This window comes from Apodemus sylvaticus, chromosome 23 (genome assembly GCF_947179515.1).
Source record: "Apodemus sylvaticus chromosome 23, mApoSyl1.1, whole genome shotgun sequence".
Classification (NCBI taxonomy): Eukaryota; Metazoa; Chordata; class Mammalia; order Rodentia; family Muridae; genus Apodemus; species Apodemus sylvaticus.
Window position 1 is genome coordinate 27,924,053 of NC_067494.1, and position 10,817 is coordinate 27,934,869.

Below are 10,817 nucleotides of genomic sequence, written 5' to 3' on the forward strand. Positions count from 1 at the left end.
GAACCTAAGCATAATTCATATGGCTTTCTTCCAAAAGATCAATTCCAGAATAGTTTTCTCCATTCAAATCTGCACTGGGTTAAGCATATGCTATGAAACAGAGTCACAAATATTTCCCAGATTTATGAAGATTTCTCTTTATTCTTCCTATCACTGTAACACAAGAGCCCTGGTTGTCCTCATCAACATAGAACTGTGCAGTCCTACTGTGCTGGTTGTCATAATGGAGCAGGACCTACCATGGATCTTACTTTTTTGGTGCTAGTGGGGTCAGGGAGAATAATAGGCAGTAACTAAATTTACCTCTGTTTCTAGAAAAGAGTTCCATATAAAACAAATGCTTTTAGTAAAAATAAATGGAAACAAGTAGACAAAATACATTTATATTTAGTAGACTATTTCAGTCTAATGGTGAATGGAGACCGTGTCGAGATAAGGCCTATGCTTACATGGGCCTGAGTCCTGTTTCTAAATTTGTGTATCATTTCATCAGTTCAGGTATGCCAAGGAAAAGGCACCACAGTGTAATAAGAAGTGTATCAGGACTAATGTCAGTGATAGAAAAGAAAACCCAAACCAAATCAACAAAAGTAATGGAGATGAACGGGAATCCGGCGAGAGGCCCAGCCTGTGATTCAGGTCTGCCCCTGTGAAAGGGGGCTGTAGAAAGGGTTAGGTGGGAACAGCCGCAGAGGAAGCTAAGGACAAGCACACTGGCTTAGCCAGGAGGAGAACGTGACTAACTCAGAGCAGGCCTGCACTAGGAAGAGAGGACCAGTCGGAGGCTGTGCTTCAGCCTCAGATGGGCGTGGTCTGGGCCTCTGAAGGTCCTGCAGCTGGAGGCCGCCCGCTAAGCTACCATGTGATAAAAGTAGCTATCAAGTAGCTTTTTGTGTAGCCAGTGTTAAATCTCTAAACAATAATCATCCCTTTATAATTGAAATTAAAATTCTAGTGACTATAGTTACCTATCCTGCTGAAACCAGAACTTACGATTAGCATACTAATAGTGTACTTGCCAACACTAGTATTCTACTCAAAAAGGTGAAGACTAAAGACAAGGATATCCAGTTGTACCACTTCTATTGAACATGGCGTGAGAACTACTACCTATGGTGATTACAAAAGAAGCATGACTAAACGGCATCCAAATGGAAAAAGATTAAGTAAAACCATCTTTCTTTACGTGATTGTAATATTTAAAAGTTAGGTTCATTTCTGTACACCAACAATGAGAACAATCAGAAAGGGAAATTAAGAAACTTTCATTTGTTTTTTGTTTTGTTTTTGTTTTGAAACAGGGGCTTTCTGTGTAGCCCTCACTGTTTCCCAAAGAAAAGAATTAAGATGCTTTATAACAGGGCTGGAGAGATGGCTCAGCGGGTAAGAGACTGACTGCTCTTCCAGAGGTCCCGAGTTTCATTCCCAGCAACCACATGGTGGCTGACAACCATCGGCAATGGGATCTGATGCCCTCTTCTGGTGCGTCTGAAGACAGCAACAGTGTACTTACTCATTATATGCATAAAATACAGAAATAAAATATTTTTTTAAATCCCAATGACATTTTACAAATATAGAAAAAATCTAAAATTTATTGGGAACTACAAAAGAATCTAAATGCCAGTGTGATTATGAGCAAAGAGAGAGATGCTTGGGAAAGCACACTTCATGATTTCAAGACAGTAATCCAAATAACACAATACCACCATGACACTAGCCTGGACCCATGGTATAGGAGAGAGGCTGAAGGCAAAGCTGTATCTACGCAGTCATTTTATCTTTAGCATGACTGCCCAGAACACACTTATAAGGGGAAAGCCACATCTATTCAAGAAATAATACTAGGAAAATGGCATATCCACATACAAAAGAATGAAACCAGGTCACTATTTTATACTATATACAAAAATCAGTTTAAAATCGAGTCAATACTTAAGTATGAGCAACTGTAAAATGGCTAGAAGAAACTATGGAGAAGGACTCTGTAACATTGGTATGGGCAATTATTCCTTAGCCATGACACCAAAAGTATGGGCAAGCACTCCCCCACTGCAAAACGAAACAAAAAATAAATAGGACTGATTAAGAATAGACACATGACAGGAGCAGGCATTTCTTTACAGTCTTAAAGCTAGTTAACGCGTTACCAGTTATTAGGGAAATAAAAATCAAAAGTATACTGAGTTATTCATATCCATCAGGATGCATACTATAAAAATGATAATGGATATTGAGTTTTAGCAAGGATACACTCTGCTGGTGGGAATATGAATCGGTGAAGCCACTCGGGCAAGCAATGTGCAGTTTCCTTACTAAAAGCAAAATCACACTTTGACCCAACAGTTCTACTACTAGGTATATAGCCAGAGGAACTTAAGTGTATTGGAGAGAGATTTGTAGCCCTTGGTTCAGTGTACATATGAAAATCATCTAAGCATCTCTTCTCTTGTATAAATGGATAAAGGAGAATATTTATGTAACGGGAGATTACCCGACTATATGAATGAAGTAAGTCTTACCATTTGTAAAAATAGGGAAGAATCTGGAGGCTACTGTGTCAACAATTTATTGTACTCTTTCTTTCCAAGGCTCAGGGATCACTGAAGAGGGAGGAGAAAGACCCTAAGAGCTAAAAATGTTGGGTAACTCCAAGGAAAGTATGTTCTGAACACAACAGGGCAGTTGCACATATAAACCCACAACACTTTACTAGCATGCAGAAGACATATGCAAACTTAGGCTAGGAAAAAAATCATGATGGTGAGGTGTGTCAGGAATGAAGTCCCAGCCCTAGCTGAGGAACAATGGGCCAATGAGAGCTGCTGGGAGCATGAGAGGACACTTTCCATTAATAGTGTAGCCTCTGGTCGATCGGGCCAGTACCAGTGCATGGCCACACCCCAAGAATATATGGGAAGCAAAACTTGGACTCTTTGACCTTTAAAAAATAAATAAAGAGGGCAGAATGTCTGATGAGTAGGGAAGGGCGTGGCAAGACTGGGGGAGGACAAGTGCATATGGTCAAAGCCTTATTGTCCTTGAACAAAAGGACACCAACAGAAGTGCTAACTCAGAATGAGGCAAACCCCAAGGCCTCAACTACAGATACTAACAGGCAACTGGCGGTGCTGAGAGCAGCAGAAATGCTGTTCACAAGGTAAGAGGACACCAAGTGGTTATCCAATGTCAAATGATCAGCCCCGAAAGCAATACATAGCTACAACATTATTACAGCCTGCACAGGTTGTGTTTATATAGTTAGGACTATATGTTCAATTAAAGAAATAAAGGCCATGACTTTGAATAAGAATGGGGGGGGGGATACATTTGACAGTTTGAAAGGAAGAAAAAGAAGGGGAATGATCACATTGTATGAAATTCTCCAAGACTTATAAAAATGAGATAAATAAACAAACAACGAGAAGACAGTCACTTTGGAAAAATAAATTGGATAATTTTATCAGGTGACAATGTGATAATGGTTAACTGAGTATATACCACACACACACACACATGCACACACATATATACATACCACACACACAGGCACACATGTACACAATCTCTTCTCCTTCTCCTAGGTGCTAAAACTCTAGGTAAGTCCCATAGGATTGCCATTTGTAGTCTCATCTTTCTTTCCTTTATTTGATTTAGGCCTTAATTTTGGGATCTCCACATTTATCTTTTAGAGACATTTGTCATCTAATAAGTTCTACTTATATTTGGGCCAAGTATACTGCAAAAAGATTCTGAATAAAAAATTCATTTTACTTCTTGGTGACTAGTGCAAAGAAGAGAGTATTTCATAAATCATTCAGTTTAAGAATAAGAGATTTCCGGGGTGGAAACCAGGAAAGGGGACATTTGAAATGTAAATAAAGAATATATCTAATAAAAAAAATGATACTGCTCACTGACATGATTTGAAAATATTTCAAGAATTATGACAAGATTTAACAACACCACACACACACACACACACACACACACACACACAAACACACACACAGAGAGAGAGAGAGAGAGAGAGAGAGAGAGAGAGAGAGAGAGAGAGAGTATTCTTCCCAAATAAGAAGCCCAAGGGACCAAGGCTGGATGATGCCCTACATTTTTGGGACAGCCTACACTGAAACAATTATTTCTTTGAGCTGTCCTTTATTCAGCCCAATAAAACTAGCCTATCAAGCCGGGCGGTGGTGGCACGCCTTTAATCCCAGCACTTGGGAGGCAGAGGCAGGCAGATTTCTGAGTTCGAGGCTAGCCTGGTCTACAGAGTGAGTTCCAGGACAGCCAGGGCTATACAGAGAAACCCTGCCTCGAAGAAAAGAAAAACAAAACAAAACAAAAAAAAAACAAAACAAAAAAAAAACTATCCTATCAAATAAATAACACTTAAAATATGGATAATGTGAGTCTAGTATCTTTACTTCTAATGCTGAATATTCAGGGCCATGAACTGTCCCAAGTCTATAAACTGCAATGGTTTACAACACTGTGTTCTGACTGATTATTTTCTTTCCCAGCGCTTGATTGTTAGGTTTCTGGAGTTAACTCCTTGACTGAGTTCATATATTTGGGGTGCAGTGGAATGACTGATGTCCCTTCACAGTTCACAGATTCCGGCCTTGCGCTTACAGTCCTTGAACACAGGATTCCTTGGGGAACAAACAGATTTTGAACAGGTGGTGAAGGTACTGCCTTTGTGGTAGGCTCAGTGCCTCAGAAGAGATGCAAAGGGTTTTCATTTCTTTCTCCCCATGAGGGGCCATGTGAGAAGATGGAAGAGTAGTGGTTTTCTGCAGGCCTCAGCTCTGCTGGACTCTGATCTTGGACTTGCAGCCTCTAGCTCTACAACAAATAAATTCCTATAAATAAAGTCTTCCTGTCTGAGATAACATGCTCTGACAGCGTGTGCTAGTGCCATTGTGATGAGCTAAGTGTTAACGTGATTGCTGTAAAATTGGAGGGTTATCCTAATCTAAATGGCCATCCCAAGAACAGGCGCATCGGAACGAGGTCTGAGGCTAGTTATTTCAGGAGCTAGGCCTCAGCATAAGCATGGGTATGTGGAGTGGCTTCAGAGCTGAGCTCAGCGCAACCATTTTCGATCAGCCTCTGTGTGCATTTCAAGTTAAGACAAAGCAGGTCTTTCAGTGAGTAGTTGAACACGTCTGTTTTCTGTTTTGCTTTTATTGGTAGCACTATTTGATATAATAAAAGCAATATTTTTGATAACTCACTGATATAATCAAGGGGATAAGAGAGCACTTAGAAGGTGGGTCACTGATAGAGTTGGACAAACTCCAAACTGGGTGCCAGCCTGTGCTGCTTCCTCAGGTTATCTGATAGCTCAGCAGCAGGGTTACAGAGTGGGGAACGACTTCCTCTTGCTATGAACTTCAACATTCCTTTACACCACGTCCGTTTGAGCATCTTCACTCCTCCCTGATATCTGTTTCCCTTGAAACAAAATCATGTGTTCAATTTTAAATGTCATGTTGTTACACTTTTTCTGATTTAAGTTATCTTTTAACACTTAAATTACCTAGTCAGACATGGGGGTAACAGTAATTCTCTCATCTTGTTCCCTCCTTATATTTTTTAAGATTACATGAGTCACAGTCTACAGGGCTGCTCCTTAAGAACTGTGTGTCTTACGTTTGTGTGGGTTTTTTGTTTGTTTTTTCTTTTTTTGTTTTTTTGGTTTTTTGGATTTGGATTTTTCGAGACAGGGTTTCTCTGTGTAGCCCTGACTGTCCTGGAACTCACTCTGTAGACCAGGCTGGCCTTGAACTCAGAAATCCACCTGCCTCTGCCTCCCAAGTGCTGGGATTACAGGCATGCGCCACCACCACCTGGCTACGTTTGTGTTCTTAATGCATTGAAAGAATTGTCTTCAAGGTCTTTGTATTATAAACTATAGACTACTTACAGGTATTCCTATTACTACCAAACATTACTAATAAGACAGGAACCACAACCTGTGACATCATTTCGAAATAGCCAAAAAGTTCACTTTGGGTAGCATTTGAAAGAGCCAAAGGTGCAGAAGTCACATGCTGTGCAAAATGGGGACATGAGCACGCACCTTGGTTTCTGGTTCCAGGGAAGAGGCCTCTTACAGAACAGAAAGGCTAAAGGAGACTCTAGAAGTTGCCTCTTTCTTTCTAGGCCCTGTGCCACCAGGGATTTAGAGGTCAAAAGTGCTTTCTCCACACAAACATTAGCTTGTCTAAAACACAATCAACTTGCCACTTGTCCCGGCCTTTGTGCTAGCTAAGGTAAGAAGCCAGACAGAGGCAGGTAGAGAATAGCATTTCTATGATATAAAATCTTACAGAGAATATAAAGGTTTGTTAAAACACTTCATCCCTATTCCGATTGGCTAAACATGTATTCTACTTTTTTATGATCAAAACACTTCAGTTCCCAAATACAAAACCCGACTTTAAAAAACAGAAAGCTAAAATTTCAAATTGAGGTCACTGTTTTTCTTCCCCTGTACACTCTTCATCTTTCCCTGCTGCTAAAATAAGCTGTAATGAAGCATTACTAATAAGGCGTATCAGCAGCCAAATCTGAATTCATTCACCCCTCATAGTGTGGTGGTAATAACCCCAAAGGCATCAGCTCAGTGTTATAACTTGCATATGAAATGTATTCCCTCAGGCTCAAATGTTGAATACTCGGTCTCCAGGTTGATGGTGGGAGAGGAGGGGCACAGTTTTGGGTGAACATAGAACCTTAGGAATTCAAGGTATTGCTTGCCTTGAGGTATGTCAATGAGACAGAGCATTAGAGCATTTTAATCTGACTCTGCTTTGGGACAGGCTCTGTGGTCTTGTTTGGTATCCTTCCAAAGCTGCTGCGCTAAGCTCTTGCTGTCCTGGGCCCCTCCACTCCAGTAGCTATGCCTTCTCCGCCATGTGGAATGCTCCCTCTGAATGGATAGCCACATTAGACTTGTCTTCTCCAGAATTGTTTCTTTCAGTTTTTTTTCAGTGATTAAAAAAGAATACAAACAGAATTCCATGATTATAAAAAACATCAGAGACAAATCAACCTATGAGGGGGAAAGGGTTATTTCAGTTCACAACTTTGGAGCCTCAGTCCATGGTTGGCCTGTTACTTTGTGGCTCTAGTAAAGAAACGTGTGTTGGGATCATGGTACAGCAAACTGTTCAACTGATGGCTCTCAGGCAATTACAGAAAGAGAAGGAAATATACTCCACTAGCACCTTCAAGTGCAAGACCCTGCTGACCCAAGACCCCGACGAGGTCAAAGGTTTTTCTACTGTCCAACAGAACCAAGCTCAAAACGTAGTCTTTAGTCATGGAACCTCTAATTGTTATACATAGAGAGGGTCATATGAAAGAGATTAAGGGAAAGATTTGAGATGAATTTGGCTGGCCCTGACCTGAATGCACTCACAAATGCCATTGCATAGGGGAGCACAGAGAGATCATAAATAGAAACAACACACTGTGAAAACACACTGGCTGGTGTGATATGGCCCGAAGCTAAGCATTTCAGTAGTATCTGAAGATGGGGGAGAGACAGGAAGCCACTTTCCCACAGAGCATATTGGAGACTAAGAGACCTGCTAGCACCTTGATTTGACCCAAATGAAACATTCCGTAATTCTAGCTTTGAGAACATGATACAGTTTTTCAGGCCAACTCCTTTCATGGTTGATAACAGTAGACAACAATCAAATATAGGTCCTTCCATAGAAATTTGCTTCTGTTTTCTAAAAATAAGAGAATAACTTTGCTAACTGTTTGCATAACTGTGTATGATCACTTGTGTTGCCATTATGGGATATTGTAAACTGCATGCATGGTCAAACCACAGAGCTGACTTATATATTGAAGGCTAGGAGCGCTAGATCAAGGTCAGCCATGTTGGTTTCTCATGTGGCCTCTCTTCCTAGTTTGGAGATGTCTATGCTTTCTCTGAGCCTTCCCTCTGTACCTGTCTGTGTCCTGACTTCTTTCCCTAAGCACAGGCACTCTATTGGTTCAGGTCCGTTGAGGTTATACCTAAATCGCTTCTTTTAACTATCTTTAAAACACTGAGTTGTGAGGCTATTTGAATTAAGCTCTCTAAGTTGACTAACCCAGATTTCTCAGGGAAACTTTTCCTTGACTTCAAAGTGTGTTTGCCTGTGTCATCAATCTTTATTATGCCCCGTTAGAAGGTGAGTTCTTGGACACTTTGAAGTTGTATTTATTTTGATGGCAATGAAAGATGAATGTATTAATCCTTTAAAGTGCTTGGCAAACAAAACTTTTGTGTTTATCTACCATCATCTGAGTACTAGAACATGGGCATATCACGTTTCTGTCCTACCTCAGGCATTTACAACTAAGAGTAAACAAACCATTATAGAACGTTTTATTTTTAGAACAGGAATTCTCAGTGAGTCCCTCTGGGGGCTGGAACGTTTCAGTTAGTAAGAATGCTTCTTGCCACACATCCATGAAGACCTGAGGTCTTCAGCACTCAAGAAAAAGGATACTAGTATCAGAGATCCAGTTCTGGCCGAGATAGAGGAGGATGAGTCAGCCAGATGTGAACTCTTGGAAGTCTGATGTAAATGAGCGCACAGGAAAAAGGCAACAGTACAGACATCTGCATTTCCTTTCATCTTGGTTAAATTCTTGCCTTTTCAGAGTCAGAATCTCTGACTGAGAAGTTCTTTCAGAGGAAAAGAGGTTTAAATAGACAGGGGAAATGAGACTCTCCCGTAGGAGCAGCAGTTTTAGAAAAAGTTCCTGGAGTCAGGAAATAATGTACCAACAGGGAAAGGCTGAATGAGACCATCGTACCTGCTTTTCAGAGAAGTGTTGGTTTAATGAGATGTGGAGGGTCCTTTCAGGTTTTACAGCAGGGAGGGAAATGATCCACAAAAAGAAAAAAATAAAACTCAGTTCAGATTTTTAGGTACTGGTGTTGGGCCAGGGCTTTTAAAGTCTGACATCAGCTCATATATTTTTGCCATATTTAAGCATCTCACAATTTTAGAAAAACATTTTCAGGTAACAACTCAGCCTCATGAGTACATTAAAGCTGAAGACATGTTTACACTGAAGCTGTTTATAAAGTAAACATGGTTTTGTCTGTATTTTTTGTTGTTGACTTAGAAACAATGCTTGAGATAAGGGTGGAGGGAGAATGACTGAGGTAAATATAATCCCTGTGGGAGTCAGGATTTGGCCTGGTCCTAAGATAACCTAACACTTTGGCTGTTGTAAAGTACAAATGAAATCTCTCACAAGGATGAGTTTTATGGCCTAGAAGTAATGTTCAATAAAAGTTTTAGGGGGAAAGGGTCTGGACAAGTAAAGCATAACTTCTGGAAGAGATGGGCAGAGTCTGGCTCCTCGGAGAGCAAAGGATCAGTAGGTTGTAAACTAAAGCTAGTGCCAGCATTTCAGGAGAATAGGCTAAGCCTCTCTTTCCTTTGACGAATATCTGTGAGTTTAACTTTCCCGTCTTTTCTGCATGTACAAGCACTTTTTACCTTCTATATAATGAAATGACATGCTATTACATAATCAGATGCCCAAGACTTAAACAAGCCAAAATTAGTAAACATTTAAGACCTATAATAAATATTTATTGAATTATACAGAAATATTTGCTGTGTCAAAACATGCTCCTTCCTCTTGGGATAGTAAAAATAATGCTCTTGGAAAAGCTGTATATGCACTTTTAATGTCCAGTCCCGTAAGATGTCAAAAGTAAAAAATAAATACCCAAAATACATGGAAAAGCAAATGGAATGGTTACCAATTATACCCAAGGATGAGGGAGAAAGGACTTAGAAGGGTCTTCTGACCTCCCTTTTATTTAAGATTCTGGCTTTTATAAAATTCTTATATTATATTATATTACATTATATTATATTATATTATATTATAAAATAAGATTCTGGTTTTATAAAAACCTCATTATTTTCATTCCTTAAATTCTATTAATTGCATGTATATCTCTTGAAAAATTTATTTAGATTCAAATCTTCCTTCTTTCTCATTTTAGCTTCCTCAAATATTCTGAAGATCTGCTCAGAGTATGGAAAAGCCTTTAGTTAGGCATAGTTCTTGTCTAATTTGAGGTCTTTTCCACACATGATGACGTATGCTAACAGTTTTGAGTTGCTCATCTAGCCCAATGCTTATTTTACACGAGGGGGGTCCAGAGACAAACTGACCTACTCAATAAGACCCATATTGCTAATGAAGTCAGAACTCAAGTGTTCTTCCTCCAAACTTAGTAGTGCTGGATCTATTCAAAAGATTTAAAAATTAAGGTCTAAGTTTGAGACAGGTAAGAAAAGGCAGAGATGGCAATGAAATGTATTATAAATCAAGCAGAAGTTGAAGTCTTGATTATATAAAGTATTGAATATATAAATGTATTATTTAATTAGAAACAACTTGCATAAATAATTGGGCTTAATAGATGCATAAATGTACCTCCCACTCTGCTTTATAGAAAAATGAGATATATTATCATAAGGATATTTGAGTAGTGTATTAAAAGTCTTTGGCACATCAGTAATCCTCCCTCCAAACATAACAGTCCAACATTTACCTCTTGAGCCTCTACTGTGGACTACTATGGAGGGCTATGGCTCAGGACCAAATACAGAGTTTAATTTCTGCAGGAGGCTGATTTATACAGTGACTATATCGGACTGCAGAGGAATAAAGACTTATACAGTGAATATATCAGACTGCAGAAGAATAAAGATTTATACAGTGAATATATCAGACTGCAGAGGAATAAAGACTTATATACAGTGAAT